Raw genomic sequence first — 20,398 nt, 5'->3', positions numbered from 1 at the left:
TTGTTAAGCATTTTAATAATAATAGGGATGTACTCAAAGATGCTCTAGGAAATTAAATAAGGGTGGTGTACAGCAAAACCATATATTTATCGTATGGATCTAACTAATTTAAATTACAAACTTTAAAAATATAATTCCTTACAAGTTTGTTGAGCATTGTAGTATGCGATTCTTTTTTATTTTCCTTCAAATTTTAAAGAAACTAGCACTTGAAACATGCTCCTAACGTTACTCGAAATCTCAATCTCCCAAGGAGAATAAAGACCGTATAACCTAGTGGTAGATTATCTCAAATTGTGCAATAAGGCTTTCTTATTTTAATCCTCTAGAAACTATCATGATAAAGGTTCCTCAACGGCTCACCAAAAGGATTTGTCAATTTTTTTCAACTAATACACAACCATTCGATTATGTAATTGTTAACACCAAAATATTTCTCACATTCGCGTACAAATTATTTTTGGAATTCTTGACCCAATAACAGTGAATGAGCATTTAGCTCTATTTTGGTGTAACTTTATGTTATCTTGGAATCCCATTTGTTACATAGTTATCAAAGGATGACATTACACAAATCGGGTCAAATTGAAAAGTGAGCATTTAGGCCCCGTTTGACATGCGTTTTGTTTCTATTATTTTTATTTTTGAGCTGCTACAATGTCGATCTTGGAAACAAAAGTATGTTTAGCGCGGCCTTATTTTATTTTATACAATGCTAAAACATTTCGTGAACAGTGGTCCAAAACCAAACACCAAAAAGTTATTTTTTCTTATTTTGACAACTGTTCATGGCCCAAAACTATAAGTAGTGCAACACGGACCAAAAACAAAACGCATAAAACATCGTTCCCAAACGTACTTTCAATTTTTTCACAAATACTCCTACAGCAAAAATACTGTTTCTGTTTTAGCCAAAAACAGAATGCCTAAAACAAAGTGCATGCCAAACGGGCCCATAGTTTGACCAATGTCAGCATACAATGTAAGGATGGTCCAAGGGCAAACTCTTTAATAATCTCCTTATCTAAGGGTCAAGAATGAGCAAGGTGATGACATGGCAACATCAAGGAAGAGTAACATGGATGGTACTTTGAGTTTGGAGAGAAATCCACTATAATTACACACCAAAGCTACGAGCAAGAGGACCCCGGGGACCAAGGACTATGCCTCTCTTGTTTATCTGCCTAGGCTGTTGGGCATTTTTATGTTCTCTTAACAATAGTTCATAGTATAGTTTTATAACTCATCTTCCATTTAGTTTATCAGCTTTCATGTAAACTTATCATAGGTTTTGTCTACTCTTTAGTATCAATGCTTCCACATTTATTTCCCATGCTCTAGTTTCTTTTATATTCTAACTTGTACTTTGTATTTTCATTAGCTACTAATGAAATATCACTTTGTTTTAACTACAAGATATATTCATTCTATTTGCCACCATTCTCAGTTTCATCTTACTCTCTGTTTCATCTTCACCAGCCACCATTTGAGGGAAATTTAAGTCCATATTACCAAGGCAATGCTAATCTAATAGGATTTGTTTTTCCTGCCTCTTCATAGTCGCTTAACCAATTTTCGGGACCAATCCAACATGGGGAATATAGTTCGACTCATATCCTGAGGCCCGCACTTCTCAAGAACCGAAAATTATGCAAACAGTAATCGTCATAATCAAAAACATCTTATTAAATTTGAGAAGAAACATAACTATTTAGATAATGAAGTAATAATTGGATACCTTTTTTGGAAATGAAAAAATTAGACTTTTATATATATGTGTGTGTGTGTGTGTGTGTGTGTGTGTGTGGATTGATAGTTGATATTCTCCTCAATATAGGACAGTAATGAAAATTAGTGATGCTGAGATCGCACCATTTTTTTTTATTAGTGTTATCCTTTTTTCTTTTCTTTTTTTTACTACAAAAGTTTAGTGGTATATTCAAAAGTTCCTTTTATATATTATACTATATATACATAAACACAAAAATGTAATACGTGTAAATCTGGTTTGTTTTAGCACTAAACCATTATTTCAGCTGGTATAATAACTTCTTTTATCTCTCTCCAAAGAAGAGGTGAGCTGTTCCAGTCCCATAGTAAGCATTCATTTGTGAATGTGTGTAGTATTAACCAAACCAAAACAGAAATCATGTTTATTTATTTCTTTATTATTTAAAACTCACATATATTCACTTTGTCCATATGGAGACTTGAACCCTTAAATTTTTATTTTTATTTTTTCTAAGTTACTAAAGTCCTTAACCATTACTTTGAAAGGGGTAGAAAACACCATTAAACTTCAGAGCCAGATATTGTAGGTGCAAAAATTCGTTTAACTAAAAAGTCAAAAGAATAAATACAACTCACTCAAATAAAAGAACAATTAATAACAAGAACAATTTAGAGAAAAGCTTGTAATGCTCGATGATCTTTATTGGAGGTCTATGCCTCTTTTTATATACAAAAAGAAAGTGGAATTATGGTAGGATTCGCTATACTTGTCCTCTAATTCATTTTATATATAATTTTTTACATACAAGGTTCTTTCCTTCTTCAATTCTTTCCATGTAGAACTTCTTTACTATACAGGACTTCTTCCTATGCAGAGTTTCCTTATACGAAGGATACTTTGTCAAGGAGGATTTGATTAATCCTAAACCTACTTGGATTATAAATGTGAGTGGGTTGGATGAGTTTTTAGCAGGTTGAGAGTTTAACATTAACAACCTTGGGCCGATAGTGACTTTACACGGGCTTGATCAAAATTGGGCTTCGATGGGCTAATGGAGAACCATTGGGGTGATATCTTATTTTAATGACGTTGCTGATTCTTATTGGAGGGGGATTTTCCCTCCACACTTTGCCCCCAATTCCCTCCTAAATTGAACTACGGCTCCTAATTAGAAGGGAATTGAATTTGCACGGTTGCCAATTTTTGCAAGAGGCGATTCAAAACATAATCGTTGACATTCTGACTAAAGAACTTCTTCAAAGTTTGCTCCTGCCTTCACTACGTTCACTGCTTCGTCATGATATCAGGTTATTTCTTCGTTTATCTTACTGATTTCATATCATGAGCACTTCATCCACCCACGACCACATAGAGGTTATGGATTCTGAAACCACACCTTCATCATCTCTTATTCTTCTTAGAGTCCCTCCTCTTAGGGTTTCTAATTCTTTCGGGATTACAAACGATTCTTTTGTGCAAATAGATGATTCTTCGCCTCAAGCAGAGGTATCCACTTCTGGATCGGATGATATTTTTATAAAAAAGAAAAAATAAATGATTTTATCAGTCCGGCGCATCAAATTTGCCATTAATTCCGTAATGGAAGAGTTTGAAATCCCTAAGGGGGTAGAGATTGTTGAATACCCAAATGATGCCGATTTCAGTTCTGGTGAAGGGGTAGGTGAGAATGAATTGCTTTTTGTAATACCCTGATATTTGAAAGGATTTATTAATTGGAATTAATTACTATTATTTTATGTTTAAATGAGTTGTTTGATTTAATTGTGATTAATTGCTTTTATTTTATTTTTAAATGATTTGTTTTATTTAAAATAACTGCGTAGATTAATTGTCTTGTTTTAATCAAATTATATTTTGTATTTATATTTGTTGAATTGATATGGTGTTTGATTTGTGAAATGGAATTGTTTATTTGATTTGTGTGTTTTTAAGCTTGTGTGATTTTATTATGAATTATTTGTATTTAATAGGTTTAATTTAATTATTTTATTTGTTTAAATTAATTGGTTTGGGCTTAAGAGGATTGGGACTAATGGATGGGGTCTTGGATTTGAATGAAGCCTTATTGGGTTAATTAATAAAGGCACATAAATATGAATATATTTAAAATAATTATCTTTCTGTAATTATATATATATAATTATATGTATATAAATATAATTAATTAATAATCATTATGGAAGGATATATATATATATATATTTATTGATATATATAGGTATATATATAATTTATTTAACGAATGATTATTTATGGAAGGAATATATATATACTATATAATATATATGTGTGTATATATTTATTATTTAAAGATTATTATTTTTATTATTTTATTTGGTAATCATAATTGGAAAAGGATTTGGATTTTTTTAATATGCATAAATGTACCATAAGACTTTAGGGTTTAGAGGTTTTCATGTTAGAAAAATAAAAGAGTAAAAGAGAGAAGAAGAAGGGCTAACGAAGAGGATGCCGGATCAGAGAAAGAAGAGACCGTATTTGGAAAAGACAGGCGAGTTCTTCTCTACTTCTCCTCTTAGGACTCATAAGCATATCACCTTGATTATCGAAATTATAGTTTTATTTTACTTTTGATTAAATTAATTTATTAAACGGATTATATGAGCATGTTTATTCTTTACAAAATTATAGATTTAAACATGTGAATATATTTATGTATTGTTCTGATAATTTAAAATCTTGTATGTGAGGTTAGGTTAATTAAACTTTATTTTTTGAAATTTTTATAGTTTGTTTTAACCTTGTGTAGCATGATTAATTAAATTAAATAGTTCCTAAGATTATTATATATGTTCATTTATGCCCAAAATTAATAAATTAAGTTTTTAGGATTTTTCTAGAATTTTCTGGATTCAATTTATGTTTTTCTGAAATTGTTTAGAATTATTTTGGAAAAAGAAAAACATTTAGATAGGTTATTTATACACTGGAGGGTAGCAGTAAATCAGGGTATTCAAAAAGGGGGGTAGAATCCAATGAGGCGCTGTCTATTGTATTATGGTGTGCCACGGATCAGCGCTATGGATGGAGTTTGATCAAAGGAAGACTGATCCGGTGTGTCACGGCCCAAGCGTTATGGTGTATGCGCGGATCAGGGCTATAGGTGGCGGCTTAATAAAAGGAAGTGGATCCGGTGTGGGCAAGCTCACCTGGACGTGAGAGGAGAACCAATTGAGGCATGCTAGCACACGCAGAAGGCTTAAACAGGTGCGCGGACGCACCTGCCAGTGTGCCTGAGCACGTGAGGGCGCGTGCAGTGTGTGAAGAAGAGTGTGGCGGCACGTGCGGCACTATTTGGGGTTCCAAAAAGTTGTTGTAGACTACGGTAATGTCCCAAGTTTGATTTCAAACTGGTTAATTTTGAAATTTGTCATTAGATGATGTATTTTAAGTGTTTAATGGCTGTAAGATGCTACTATGATATTTAGTTGCATTTATTTGGCGTAATTATAATTAATTAATAATTTGGTTATGGAAGAAAGTGTATATATATATTTGTTATATATATGTAATGTATGAATTAATTAATATATGATTATTATGGAAGGAGGTATATATATATATATATATATATATATATTAAATAATATATATGTATATATATAAATATATATATTATTTAGGAGTATCTGGATTGGCTAATTATTAAATTAATGTTATGCGTGTAATATGCATAAGATGTCTACGTGTAGATTAACTTCTAGTTAAGTTTAAGGTTGGTACATGGTTGAATTGTAGACATGGATGAGTTGTCAAAGACTTATATATAATGTCTTATTAGTTATGAATAATTTTCATATATAGGAAGCATGGTTGAGTTGCTAATTAAATGTATAAGTAAATATACTTATGGAGGCATGATTGAGTTGCTAGTATATAAATCAATGTGTTTATAATGGCATGGTTGAATTGCTAATGCATAGTTAAATTGCTTTGTGTTAAATGACTTAAAATCCATCTATGGATATGTACGTACAAGTTGATTAGGATTGGATATTCTTATTAGAATAATCTACTACCTAAATGTTAGTTATTATTTTATTATATTAGTAAAATAACATTGGTAGAGACATGGACTAATTGTCAAAACATAGACATTAGCTATGTGATATAAATAATTGAAATTATTATTTGGTTTTGGATTAAATGTGGTATTCTTTTAAATTTAAAATTTGTTGTGTAATTAAATTACTGTCTAGGGTGGAATTAAGGTTGGAGGAGTTTCCTTTTAAAAGAAATATATATTGGTGGATTGGTTTAGGAATGATTATTCGTTAGTCATTGGTTAATGATTTTGACAATTTAAGGAACCTATTAATGAATAGGATTATTGTACTATATAAGTATTTATATATATGTGTATCGTCGTACATTAATGTTAAAACTTTATTGGGGTTGGTTTTGATATAGATGATTTGTTTATTGGTTTTCAGAGGCTTGGTAGAGAAAACTTGCTCGTGGGTTTGACCCACTTTATTTTTATCTTTCAGGTTACTAGAGGTCCAAGTCTCAAGGTTGAAGATCTGCAGCTGAAGGACTTATCCATTATTTCTGTTTATTTCAAAGTAGGATATTATTACTTCATTTGACGTTAGTATTAAATTATGAATTCTGGATAGTGACTTTAGGTTCAAGGGTCCTTGAGTTACGGGATTCCCGAGTTGTAACCATTGAAGAATTATTATTGAATTTATTATTTATTCGTTTTTCTTTAGCGTATTATTTATTCTTCATTTCATTTTGTAATCTGTGTTTGTTTAAATACTTTAATTGTTTTGATATCCCATAATTTTGTGAGCGGATTTGATCAACCCGTGTTCCGAAATTAGGGGGTATCACAGTTGGTTTCAAAGCACTTCAGGTTCAAGTGTCCCTAGGGTGTCTTTCATTGTGTAAATTCTGCGTTGTGTACTATTTTATTTAGAGCTTAAGTTTAAAATTCATTGTATTCCTTTACGGTCCGTTGGTGTGGCACGTCGTCAAGCACCCCAAAGCTTAGCAAAAATGTGATGTTGGACTACTAAGATGAGTGTGGCCAAGTTTTACATTTATAATTTGCCACTACTACCTTTCACTAAAAATATAGTTAAGGCGAGTAGGGATCGTCCCAAGGGATTGGTGGGTCGTATTAGGTTATGAAATCGAGATTAGGGTTAGTAGGTCGAGTGATCAAAAGATTGGTTAGTGATTGAATTATACTAAGATATTTAAACTAAAGTAAACAATTAAATGTAATGAAGAGAAAATAAGAGAGAGAGAGATATTGGGATTTAGAGGTCACCACTAAGCATAGCTTTTCTACACCCTTAATGAATGATTAATGAGAGGGAAAACATGTATTGCAATAATAGTGTGTGTGTGTGTGGTTGTTTCAACAAGCATGGATGACTAATTAAGCATATATTGTCTAAGCAACATAGTGGATAACACAATATATCAAACTAAGTCATTAATTTTTCTTTAAGCTCACAATCTAAACACATCACAAGGTTAGAGACATATGCTACTTGTTTTCATAAGTATGGAACATCAAACAACAAGTATGGATTGTCCTCCCATTTAGCATCTAAACTACAACTACACTACAATTAAGCCAATGACATGAAATTAAACTAATTAAACTATGGGAGAGGCACAATCCATCAAGAAATGAGTATGAACCATCAAATAAACCACAAGAGCATTCTATTAAGCACTATGTCTTGATAATCTCTAGATCCATAGCATCAATACACATAGACATGCATCAATAACACAAGAAATAGAGACAAATACATGAACACCTATTCTAGCATACATAGACATATGGATAGAATGAAATGATCAATTGGAAGCATTAAACCACACAAATCATTGAATAAACAAGATATATGTATATAAATATGTCAAAACATATATCACAATACAAATCCCCTCAAAAATACATAAATCAAGATGTAGAAAGCATGCTTAGGGCTAACTCTAGCCCCAAGAGGATGTCTAGCCACTCATAGATGGTGTCCTCCAATCCTCAAGGGCTAACTCCATGGTAGAGATTGCTCCTCTTCTTGGTTGATGAAAGAACTCCAAGCTTATGTCTCTAGCCTCCTCTCTTCTTTTCTTCCTCCCTAAGAATATGGAAAATTGTCTCTTTTGTATGTATATCTGTATCTAAAGTATGCTCTCAAGAATGGCTCATATTCCTTATATAGGTAGGTTAAAATGTCACCCTAATGACTTGGGCTCGTACACCACTATTCCCCCCAATGATTGGATATGAGACAACTTTTAATAAGCTGGAAATTGGATTTTCTTACACTTGGGGAAGTTCGATCGATCGAACTTGTGGTGAGATCGATCGAACATGGCTGAGATCTATCGAACTTAAGCTGGATCGATCCTTTATGGTGGCGCCTTTTTGGATAAAGACAAATCTGAGATATTTTGGGGAATGAGACAAAAGTGGTAGGTATGGTGGTACAATTAGATAAGATGGAATCTTTTCGATCGATCGGAAGAAAGTTGGATCGATCGAACTTTGTGGGATTTTTGGATAAGGACAAGGTAGCTCGGATCCATCTTGAAATGTCTAGATCGATGAACTTTCGATCGATCGAATATTTCCTGATATCGATCGAACTTTGTGAATTTCCACCACTTGCTTCCTTTTGCTCCCACTTTGCTCCTTTCTTTAATTCATCTCAAGATTGCTTCAATTATGCTCTTATTTAGCTGAGTTAACTTATTTTGGGGATAAATACCTAAAAATAGAAATAATACAGAATCAATCTAAAGCGGGAAAAAAAGATAGATAAAAGTTTTAGAATACCTAAGCTTAAGGGATTTAAATGCGCACTTTTCAGCGCTCATCACACCCCCAAACTTAAATATTGCTAGTCCCTAGCAATAAACTATAAAGTAAATGAATGAAATGAACATTTATACAACTATGAACTAGAAAGTAATAAATGGATAACGCCACTTTCGTAGGGAACACAATTACATTTAGCGTATGCAACAAGCCTTTTAAACCCCTCGGTTACTCCTAGTGGACGAGTGAAGTCTCGTGAGGGTTTCCAGAAATGATACCCACAAACATTAAGCTCATTCTTCCAAAAGAGGCATCAATATTGCAAACAAGCATTGGGAGAAAACTACCTCAAGTATGAAAATTTTCAATCCTTTCCAAGCAATCTCTCAAAATTTCAACATCAAGCAAGCAAGTATGGTCCTCCACACATCAAGAAAATGATCATGCAAATCAAAACAACTCTAAAACTCTTTTTGAGTGGACCGCCATCAAATATGTTGCTATCTAAGCCAACTAAAGAAATGATCACATCCTTACCCTCAAACTAGCACATAAATCTAGTACCGATCATCAAGACAAAGAGTGGACCTTTTATTAAAGCTTTATTCATCTAGGTGCGCTTATTCTTTTCACTCGATTTTTTTTTTTTTTTTTTTTTTTTTCATAAGATCAAAGATGGAAGCATGGTGCAATGTGTTGATTTATTAAGCTTTCTAGCGATTCATGAGGTCGAGCGTTAGGTCAATGACTCCCAAACCAAATGGCTTTAGAGCACTATGTGTTCAAACACCCCTAAAGACTTAAAAGCTCAAATCAACTAGGCTACAAATCAAGACAACCTCCATCTAATCATTTCCTACTTCTCACCTTTTGGGAGAAGTCCTCACTTTTTTATTACTTTTGCAACTTCTTTTTTTTTTTTTTTTAAATTATTAACCTAGAGTTCGGGACCTCTACCTTTCGGCGCGAGAAGTTTAGTGCTTGATGAGGTTAGAATCACGGTTACTTAGTGAAAAGGGGTTGTTATCCACCTTTATCAAGAATGAAAGCTTTCAATGCGCTACTAGCCCAATTGGGATATAACCAATTCAATAATCAACAAAGCATGTACCCCACAAATGAATGCTAGTGTACCCCTGTGCTAGTGTAGAATCCTAGAATTAATCTTAAAACAATCACAAAGTCATGATGATGTGGACCACAAGTGCAAGCAAGATATCAATCTTTCGAAAAATTTGCTCCTAAATGGCATCCATAGGGTATACAAGGAGTATTGGACTCTCAAGTCAAGCAATTTTTAAATTTTAAGCAATATCGTCCTCAAAAGATCAAAATCATAGCTAGTTATGGACCAATCATTGAAAATTTCTCAAATACACAAGTCATGCTCAAAATTTTAAATTGAAAGCAAATACTGCAATTAACACCATTACCCCCCCAAACTTAAATGGCACAATGTCCTCAATGTGCAAAGAGAACAAAGGAAAGAGTATACCAGTGCAACTAAGCAAATAATGGCCGGAACACAAGTATCCAAAGTAGGTGGCATAGCCCCCCTAAACTTGGGATTAACTGTGGTCCTAAAAAGATGACACTAGATAAAAGTTCATTAGACAACAAAGGGGATAATAACAGTGCATAGTGGACATGCAAGTGTAAATGGAATAAGAAATTGAAGTAAGGAGAGAGGAAAAAGGGTGGTCCTGAAAAATTCGGGCAGTACTCTTTCTCACTGAAGTCACTGGGATGCACCTGATGGAGTCAATCACAGACAAATATATCAATACGCATATATGACATCCAAAAACGAAGTATGCATAAAAGAGAAATAAAGTATAGTATAGTATATCCAATGTCTAAGCCAACAGACTGGCCGCAAGTATATAACAGTAACAAAAATATGGCAGATATCACAGATATATAATAAGAGAAGAAGATATGGAAATATCATGTGGAGGAGAAAGGACGAGCAGGGCGTGCTCCTCGGATGTCTCTGGATAGATCACGCAATGCGGCTATGACGTCTGTGCAGAGTGAAGCAATATCAGCTCGAATGGAAACCATGCCATCCTTCAGAGTCTGAAGACGCTCTCCGAAGTTGGGTATCTGAACTGGAGCCTCAGGTGCTGCTGGAGCGGGAAAATGATGATCATGAGCCCGTTCCTCATCATGAACGGGTAACCCAACGGGAGAATGATGCTCTGGGTCCTCTGCGGGCTGCTCCAAATCAATATCCATATGCATGGTAGCCGGATCGATTGGTACATCATCCGCCGCTTGCTGTGCTGCTGTTACAGCTGCTGCCTACTCCAACTCCTCTCTCTCAAGCTCCTCAGCTGCCTCTACAACGTCATCCTGTAGACTCTTGATAAGTGCCTTGTAACTCCTATTCTAGTCCTTCTTTTGGAACGAGCAGGCCCCAGCCTCAGTACGCTCCCGTGACTAAAAGGGATAGCACTGGTCTCTCAGAATCTGTGTGATGAGATGGCCGAATGGGAGATACTTAACCCTTTTGGGCTTGGCATTGCTAATGTGATCAACATATAACTTCATCATAACGCTCCAGATGAGCGCAGGAATAGATATCCAATGCCCTGTATAGAAGGCGTATAAAGCTGTCAGATAGTTGCCGCACCTCTGTATCTTGTGGCCGACCATGAAAACATTTCGGTATAGTACCGAATCGAAGAACCAAAGGTCGTCTGGCAGAAAGGTGCGAGTGGCGAAAGTCTCGCCACCTGCATAGTTACTTGTGAATGCAACGGCCATGTCTGCATATAAGGGCCTCCATAGAGTAGGATAGGTATCCTGGAGATCGGGAGGGCAGACGTGTGGACATCGGCATGATCTGGATAGAGTGTCCACAGTAATACTGATGGGGTAGCTGTCAATGGTAGTTCGCAGCTCCACCAGGTTACTCGAGGTAGGTCGGAGGTTCTGGAAGAACATCCGGACCAACCTCGAGTACACTGGGTATGTGATAGGGGCTAGTATGGCTGAGATGCCCCTCCGGTTTATATCATCATATGCTGCTCTAGTAAGAATAGACCGGGAGAAGAAGTCTATATCGAAGACTGACTCATGCACCATCTGAAGGAGTGAGTATCTTGGCAATGGCCGGTCTAAGTCCTGGGCTGGCTGAGCTGATGGTGGTGATGGAGATGGTATGTGCTCATCCTCAGCATCAGCCTGTGAAGCAGATGCCTCAGCCGAAGACTATAGTCTACTGTCAACAGATGGAGACTGAGGTGGAGTAGGCTCTGCTAGCTCATCCTGTATCTACTCTGGCTCTAGCTCGGGAATGGGGTCCTGGACGTGAGATGGACCTGCCTAGTCGTCTAATCTCCGCCTGGCTCTACGATGATAATGTCCATGAGCAATAGTCTTGACCCTAGCCATGGCCTGCAAAATAAAAGAAACTCAAAAAGGAAGTCAGTGTCGGTATAAAGAATTAAGGCACAGTTTATAGAATCATATATGTCAAATAAGATAGACAAAACAGATAAGGAACATGAATCTATGCAAGTGACAAAGAATAAGTGACATGATGTGAAGCATGCTAGACAGTATAAGTATGGAATGCATCCAATGTGGAAAACACGGGCATTGAACATGTATGAGATAGCATGAAACACAAGAGATGGTGTGTGAAGCAAATCTGTGAAGTTTAATCGATCACAAAAATATGAGATCGATGTAAGTTCTATCAATCTTGAATAAGTGAGATCGATCTGTTACAGATCGATATGAGAAAAAGTTCAATCGATCGAACTGTAAGGTGAAATTCGAAAAGTCACAGATCTGTGATGTGAATGGCACGGGGGCCTCATAAACAAGCTTGTGGGACCCACAACACAACAAATCAACATATTTGGTCACTTTCCATGGCCCGTGACCCCCAAAATCAAAATTAAAATAAAAAATATATAAAATGATATATATACATATATATACACATATATACATAGCTTCAAAGCTTCATCAATAGCAAGATTCATCATCAAAACATCTTAGATCTAACATATAAAGCATTGATTCATGAAGATAAAGCTTGAATCAAAAGAGGGATTTCAGATCTTACCCAAAACCGAGAGATGAGATGAGAGGGAGATGAAATCGGAGATCCGAGATGAGGGATAGAGATTCGAGATGAGATGGAGTCGTCGGAGGGTTCGCTAGAGGTGGGGAAATGAGTTGCAGCGGCGAGGGACGAAGATGAGGGTGTTAGATCGATCTATGGTATCGATCTAATAACCCTTGGTTTGATTTTTAAAAACATTCCTTTACTAATTTGATCGATCGAACTGAATTCTCAGATCGATCGAACTTCAATCGATCTCTCCTTACTAAAAGACAAAATTGTTCTTTTTTTATATTTAAATTTAAAATAAAAGTCAAAACAAAAATCAAACTTAAGTTAAAACAGAAAATCAAAGAACAAAGATCGATCTCTCCAAGATCGATCTCAGAAGAACTCCGATCGATCGAACATGCAAAAACCTGCAGACATGTTCGATCGATGGGACAGAGAGGCTTTTTGATGCAGGTTAGATGCAGGTTCAAAATTTTTCTAAGTGTTGAGACTGCAGATCGATCCCAGATGAAGTTGGATCGATCGAAGAACTAAAGATTGATCTAGGAACAAGTTTGAATGATGGGACAGAAAGCTGAAATATGCAGGTTTTCTTCAAACGATTGGACAGAGAGATGATTGGATGTAGGTTGGATGCAAGTATGGAGTTCGATCGATCGAACCTCCTTGGAGATCGATCGAACTGATGCAAAATGTCCATTTTTAACATGAAAGTGCATGCAATCCTAATCACAGTTCCTAGCAATGTATATGAACCTAAAGCAAATATCTAGACTTCGCAAGAAATGAAATTTAAAATAGAAATGAGGGAGGAATAGGGTTATGACTCCCTACAAAATGTACTAGTCTTTAACGTCTCTAGCAAGACGTTAGGCTTTTTTAGCCCGGATCAAACATCTTATAGTACATCCCCTCCTTGATGGGGTGATAAGTGCTTTGAACTCCACCCAACAAATGGTTCCCTAGAGAACTTGTTGGATTAGGCTCAAAGGAACTTGTTGGTCCTTGGTCAAAATGATCTTTGGGATTTCATGGCCTTTCAAAACAAGATTTTGAAACAACTTTCTTGGAATTCAGGGTTGAAAATGAACTTTTTGGAATTTTGGTTTCACACAAAGACTCTATTCCTTCACATTTATGGTCATAATATTTCTTTACAATATTCACTTCTTCATGATTATCAAATGAATTGGGGGTCGGATTGAAGATATTCAACTTCACCTTCATGTGGCCAAATGAGATCTTCATTATCCCTGTCCTACAATTAATGTTGGCATTCGCGGTTGCCAAGAAAGGACGGCCAAGGATAACGAGAATTTGGCTCTTAGGATTCGGGACCGGTTCTGTGTCAATGACAACGAAATCAACGGGGAAGAAAAATTTATCAATCTTAATCAATACGTCTTCTGTAATGACCCGGATTTTTCGGATAAATTTTTTTCGTTGTCTTTTCCCTTCTGAGTTTGGTTTCTTGTCGATTAGTGTCGTCTCGAGTGCTCTGGAGTGATTTTCAAGACTCTTTTCTGTGGATTGACAACTTCTTTTGAGGACAGAGTCAGTTCCGCACTTTTCGTTTTTCGACACTATTCACTTTTTGTCTTTTCCCTATTTTGTCTTTTTTCCTATTTCGTCTTTTCCTCGTTTGTCACTCTGTTTGCGTAACCACACTTCTTATGTTCGGAGTTGGTTTCTGACTTCACGTATCTTCATTCTCAATGATTTCTATGAGATACGTATCTTTACTTTCATGAGAAAGTACTCTGGTTGCTCCCCGTGCCCATAGGGGCATAAGTGCAAAGTTCTTTGGAAGCTTTTTCTTTTCTTGGGGTATTTTTCATAAATATCTTTTGAAGATATTTTATTTCAGGGGTATCTAAGAAAATATCTTTTGGAATATATTTTTATTCTGGGGCAGTTTCGTAGTTTTCACTTTTTGGAGGGGTCACTGTGCAATTAATGAAAGTTATTTCTCAATACCTTGTTTTGAGCCTGGATCCTCGTATGGGACTCATTTTCACATTTTGTTGAGTCGTGGACTCTTAGAATTTCCTCCTGGACGATGTTTTCCAGTTTCAGGGTTTCTAGCCCCAGTTTGTGCCAAACTTGTTTTGGGCATAACATTCTTCTCGGGACTCAGTTTTCGACGCTGTTTCTTTTGTTGTTCATTTTTTCTCATTTGGAATCTTTTTCATTCACGGAGTTTTGCCGTTTGAGTGCGTCTGCTCGAATTTCACTTTTCTGGACCCTGCGGGGCCCGTTCGGGGCACTTTTTGAGTTTTTCTATAAATAAGAGGTCTTAGAAAGAAAAATCATATTTTTCTCTCTCTCTCTCCTCTCTCATGGCCGGTCCAAGCTCCATCCATGGCTGCCATCTTATCTCTCCTCTTTTGGACTTCTTCCATTCATTAAAAAGTGGTGATGCCTTTATGTTTATTGTTCCCCTCGGCGAGGCCTTCGATTCCAACCGATTGGAATCTCATTTTGGCCATTTCTTGAGTTCGGGTTTGAAGTCAAGTTGTGTTTTTGATGGGGCTTCCTTGGGATTCATGTTCGTGGTGTTGTCCCCGACAAAACCTAGGAGTTTCGTCGGATTCGGAGCCGATTTATTTTGGTGGGGATTTGAGATTTCATCTCAAATAGAGGTAGGGAATGTTTTAGGATTTTATATGTGTTGTATTGTATGTTTTCCATGTTTATACAACCTATATGCATGCCTTGTATCAAATCTAGGAAATTTGAAACATTTAATTCTTTGTATAAGATTTAATTTTCATGATGATGAGAAACTTGGTTTTGAATTGTGGCATGGTAGAAACTCTTATTTTAATATGTTGGTTAACATATATTAAATTGAAATTAATTAAATAAGAATTGTTCATTTTAATTAATATTTATCTTTTGTGAAAGATTAAAGTTCATGGCCGTACCTTGCATGGAATTAAGTTGTGTTATGCTTCTAAATTAAGTTTTGACATGTTTGTTAACATACTTTAATTTGAGAGCATTTGGTTGAGTTTGGAAATCTAGAGACTTTAATTAAGAGTATTAATTAAAATCTATTTTGGTGGTTTCATGGGCCTAATTAAGTTTGTGTGTGAATATATGTAATGACCATGATATGTCTATTAACATATATTAAATTGGGGCCAATTGGAAATGATTTGAAATCTAGGGAGTTTAATTATTTTGATGTAATTAAATTCTATCTTGTGTATCCATGAATCTAATCATGTTTTGGAAGTTGTTTCTATTTTAAGAACATGGATTTAGACTTGTGATGTATTCACTAGATTGTGTTATATGCATTGAAGAGCATTGTTGTTAAATTTATATTCATGAGAGTATGTTTCTATATGAATATATTGTTGGCTTGTGATTTCGTAGCATTATGGATATGAAATGTTTATTATGCACAATTGAGAGTTATATTGTTATCTTGTTACTATGTAGTAGTAATGTGTATAAATTGTTAACTTATTTATTTTGGAGTTGCTTGGGACATTGTTAAACTGTGATGGCTAGGGTTTGGCTCTAGTACGGGGACAAGAGTCCTCTAAGTCAAAAGTTCACGCATTGGTAGGCTGTCTGAGGGTTAGTAGCTCCAAATTAGCCCTATAAAGTTCGCGCATTGGGTAGGCTGCCTGGGGGTTAGTAACTCTAAATTTGCCTTGTCTCGGCGGAAATCCGAGCTGTGATGTCCAAGTCTCCCACTATTTGTTTTCACATTCAATTACAAGTTGACAATCATGTTTACCTTGTTAACTTGTGGTTTTGGCTATTGGCGATTTTGATGTTGTTAAGTACATCTATACTAAATTGCTATATTTAGTTGATTTCACACTTTTAGTTTTCTAGTTGATGACTTAGAGAATCTATGTCTTGATGTGTGGTATTAGATATTCTAATTATGCTAAATTGTTATATTTAGTTGATGTTGCATTTTAGACTTCAAGTTGATAACCTTGAGAATTTATATGTTGTTGCTTGTGTAAGCATGCTCCTATGTTGTTGTTTTGTGTAAGCATGAACCAATGTTGCTAAAATTGCATGAATGAGATGATTGATGCTAGAAATGATATTCGGTAGCTAGGATGCTCCTTGAGTCTCACCTTTGACATAGACGTTAGGTGGAATGAACCACAATGATTAAATCATGCAAACTTGTAAAACGTAGGTCGATGCATGCTCATTTCCTACGAGTAGCTTTATATTACTCACCCCTATGATACTGGGGCATATTTCAGGTACAAGAATCAAAGTTGAGGTCTTCATTATGCTTGGATGGTTTGTGGACTTGGAGACTTCCATTTTTGTGAAGGTTGGTTTGGAATGCCAATTGTAGTCTTATATGTCAACATGTGTACATTTGATTCATTATATGTAATGTGTACATAAGTACACTCTTTACGATGTATTTGACATGTATGAGATGAGGCCGGAGGCCAACGACATGTAATTTGTATCCTATGTAAATTTTGACTTCATGGAATATTATGAAAGTATTGAAAAATATTGAGTTTTTGCTTCACCATGTTTGCATTGGGTGTGGGAATTCCATTTTGATTCTTCCATTAACATTCATTAATCATGTATGAAGTATGGCCAAGGGCCAAACGGCATTTTGAAACCATCTCATGATTTTAAATTCCAAGTTTTCGTTTCAAACTTCGTTTTTGGCATTTTGGCCGTTGGGGGGTCATATTTTGTATCAGCCATATTTTTGGGCCATGGACCATTGTAGCATGTCTTACTAGGTAAGTTACGTTTGCATGCATGGTCATTTCTGGGTAAGGATTCTTCTTTGGTGAAATGAGCCTCCTATGAACTTATTTTTCACTTTTGTTGCATATTCTGACCTAGGGTATTTTGGGAATTTTCTTTGGGAAATAAATTCCGTTCTTCACATGGTTGATTAGAAAATATTATTTTAGGGGGGCTTCTTTTTCGTATTTTTCCAGAAAATGCCATCTTGGCATCGGAAATCGCATCTGAAGTTCAGCTCTCAGTGTTTAAATTTAGCAGCTTTTTGGACCCTCTGGACCAGTTTTCTTGGGAGGGCATTTTAGGCATTTTACCTTGCGTATTTTTTGATTTTCCTTAAATGTCATGTAGAAAACTCGATTTTGAGGGGGGTTTATTCTTTGATTTTTTCCAGAAAATGTCATCTAAGGCCTCAAATTTCCATTTTTTCCGGAAAAACCCCTGCTGCCAGGTTTTTGGGTCGCACCCTTACTGCCCCTTCACATCTAAACGGTTACGAGGGGTTTCGTAACCGGTTAGATAAGTGTGGGCAGCGTTTTTTTTCACTGTTTTTGGCTTCCTAACCGGTTAGGAAGGTCTCCTAACCGGTTAGATGTTCAGGGGTTGCCTCTTTTGGACTGTTTTGCCCCTTCTTCTTCCGTTAACCATATCTTCTTCATCCAGACTCCGAATCAAGCGATTTTTAAGTCTAAGTTCATTGATTTTTCATTGTCTTTCCAATGGTGTGCTCGGTGGCACCCACTTTTAAGCTGGAAATGACGATTTTGCCCCTAGGTGCATTCTTGTCTGTTTTTGAAATGTTGTTTCCGCATTTGATTCCTTTGGGTCCCGTGACCTCGTTGAGGGTCACAATGGTGTCTTAGAGTCATATTGTATCTCTAGAGACCGTTGTTTGTCTTTTGCTTCCGCATTTTGGATCCGTTATCGGATCATCTTTTGGTTCATCACTGACGCACCGGGTTGAAAAACTTGGGCTATCACATCCTCAATGATACCCCTAGGCTTTTTGATGGATCAGTCGGCAAGTTGCAAAACCACTGACGTCGGTTTCAAGTCTCCTAATCCTACTTTGACATATACCGAGTATGGAAGAAGATTAACACTTGCTCCTAAGTCTAAGAGAGCCCGATTAATGATATGATCACCAATGATGCATGAAGTAATAGGTGAACCGGGGTCTTTAAACTTTGGAAGAGTGTTATGTTGCAAAATTGAGCTTACTTGCTCAGTTAAGACCACTTTCCTAGGTGCTTGGCTTTTGTTCTTCCTCTTTTGGGTACAAAGATCTTTCAAAAACTTGGCATAAGCCGGAATTTGCTTGATTGCATCCAAAAGTGGAAGATTGACCTTCACTTGTCTAAACACATCCATAATTTCATTTGTCTTGGCCTTTTGCTTGTCAATTGAAATGGATCATTTTAAGGCATCCGAAAATGGAGCTCTTGGCTGAAAAAAAATTTCAGAATTTTTCTTTTAAGTCTCTTCAACACAAGAAGTTTTGAAATTATTTTGCAAATTTTTCTTTTCAAAATTACTTTTCAACACATTCTCATTTGAAAGATCATGCATATGCAATAAATAAGGAATATGATGAGAAACGAGACGGGTGTCAACTTTGGGTTGCACCAGTTCACTTTCTTTATTGGACATACCCACTTGGTTGTCCACAATCTTCCCATTTCTCAAGGTTGTCACTGCATTGACATGTTCTATTGTGTGACCTTCCGATAAGGAATGAGTCTCCACAACACATTGTTGCTTTGGTGGGGCATTCAAAGGCATCTTCCCTTTCTTTCTAACATTTAAAGTACTAGCTATTTGTCCTACTTGGGTTTCTAGCTTAGCAATAGATTGAGAATGAGAATGAAGCAATTGAGTGTTCGCCTCTAGAGTGCCTAGAGCGGTCAAAACTTTCTCTTCAAAAGCGGGACTCCTAGAATTTCCTTGAGAATATGATGGTTGATTAGGAAAATGAGAATTAGAAAATTAATTTCCTTGTGGTTGAAATGATAATCTAAAACCTTGGGAACTTTGGCTTTGCATCGGAGGTGGAACATACTTCCCTTGAAAACCACCTTGGGGAAGGTTTGAGGCTTCCCCTTGGTTTCTCCAAGAGAAGTTCGAGTGATTCCTCCAACTAGAATTAAAATGATTGCCATAAAGATTATTCCCTTGATTAAAAAAAGCTGTATTGACTTGTTCATGATGCTCACTTTGCACATGTCCATGGGGACAATTGGAAGTAGAATGTAAAATACTTGAACAAGTCATACATGTCTCATTGGATGCATGATGAGAATGGTTAGGGATGGAAGATACTTGATTTGCCGAGTTTTGGTTGATCAAAAATTGATCAAACCTTTGAGATAAGGATTTCATCTCGGTGGCTATTTCATTGGAATGGTCAACTTGATGTAAGCCAACACTCTTCCTTCCACTTGAATTCCTACCATTCTTAGAAGATAAAGTTCGATGCAAAGAATTTTCACTCATGCTCTCATAAAGACGCCACACGTCATCCTCATGCCTATCAATGTAAGAGCCACCCATGGAAGCATCAACCATGCCTTTATAATTGTCCGATAAGCTCTCAAAGAAATATTGAACTAATTGTCATTTGGCATGTCATGATGTGGACACTTCCTAAGTAATTCATTGAATCTTTCCCATGCCTCATGGAACGTTTCCCCATCCCCATGTGAAAACTCTCTAATTGAGGTTCTCAAGGCATTAGTCTTAGAAACCGGATAGTACTTCTTCAAGAACTCTTGTTGCATTTCTGCCCAAGAAGTTATTAAAAAAAGCCTAAGATTGTTAAACCAATATTTTGCCTTGTCTTTAAGAGTGAATGGAAAAAGTTTAAGCCTTAAGACCTCTTCCGATATGTCCGTGTATCTCATGGTGGAACATACTTCAAGAAACTCATCCAAATGCTTGTAAGGTTCTTCACTTGGAAGTTCACGATAGTTAGGAAGCATTT

At 36.1% G+C, this 20,398-nt stretch overlaps 1 pseudogene; it reads left to right on the top strand.

The window, feature by feature from the left end:
- Nucleotides 1-20,040: 20,040 nt before the first annotated feature.
- On the top strand, nucleotides 20,041-20,139 carry LOC132280286 (small nucleolar RNA R71; annotated as a pseudogene).
- Nucleotides 20,140-20,398: the final 259 nt, after the last annotated feature.

This window comes from Cornus florida, unplaced genomic scaffold, assembly GCF_030987335.1.
Source record: "Cornus florida cultivar Cherokee Brave unplaced genomic scaffold, ASM3098733v1 CherokeeBrave_3.0.0_Hap2_Chr10, whole genome shotgun sequence".
In the NCBI taxonomy this organism is placed as follows: domain Eukaryota; kingdom Viridiplantae; phylum Streptophyta; class Magnoliopsida; order Cornales; family Cornaceae; genus Cornus; species Cornus florida.
The sequence above is the reverse complement of the archived record's forward strand: the minus strand, read 5'-3'. Positions and strand labels throughout refer to the sequence as shown.